Here is an 810-nt window from a genome sequence, read left to right on the forward strand (position 1 = left end):
GAGACCCCACAGGATAGAGGAGACCTGACAGGATGCAGCGCACCCCAGAGGTCAGACAAGAGACCCCACAGGATAGAGGAGGAGAAGACCCCACAGGACAGAGAGGAGGCCCCACAAGATGGACGAGGAGAAGACCCCACAGGACATCCCACAGGACAGAGCTGCCCCCAGGCAGGCCAGCCCCCCCAGGTTGGGCTGTCCGAGCCGTGCCAGGGCAGCCACCACCAGGGACGGTGTGAGCTGGCTTGGGCTCTTGTGGGTACTTTCCCTGGAGGTGCTCGGGGCTCCGGCTCCCCTGCCCTGCAGCCTGGATCAGCCAGTCATCACCTCCCACCGACAGGTCCCCCACTGGCCCATGGCTGGGACCTGGGGTTGGTTGTGGGAGATGAGGGAGGGGAAAATGCAGAGCATCCAGACCCCACCCCGCCTGCAGATGACCTGGCAGTGGTGATCTTGCTGCCCTGACCACCATGAAGGTCACCTGACAACTCAAGGGATGCAGAGGACAGATGTGGACCCAGAGACATCCGCCAGCTCCTCTTCTCTTCCCCTTACACAGTGGGCTACTGTTTTCACATTGATTTACATGGAAACTGGTTTATCAAATGACAACAGTTTTACTAAAAGTATGTACAAGCTTTTGAAAAGAATTTGTACACATATATATATGGACTAAAGTCTGGATTCTTTTATATTGAGTATTAACACTTGGTTATTTCAGGTGGCAGAGATTCAAAATATTTTTCTCTTTTGGCTCTACTCGCTGGAGCACTGACCTGTCACCTCCCTCTTGGAGCACTGACCCATCAC

At 54.7% G+C, this 810-nt stretch overlaps 1 protein-coding gene across 1 annotated transcript in view; it reads right to left on the reverse strand.

Moving 5' to 3' along the window:
• PLEKHG4B (pleckstrin homology and RhoGEF domain containing G4B) overlaps positions 1–810 on the reverse strand; it is a gene marked incomplete at its 5' end in the record, with an annotated part of 70,155 nt that overhangs the window by 18,987 nt on the left and 50,358 nt on the right.

The sequence above is a fragment of the Equus quagga genome, chromosome 9, assembly GCF_021613505.1.
Source record: "Equus quagga isolate Etosha38 chromosome 9, UCLA_HA_Equagga_1.0, whole genome shotgun sequence".
Classification (NCBI taxonomy): Eukaryota; Metazoa; Chordata; class Mammalia; order Perissodactyla; family Equidae; genus Equus; species Equus quagga.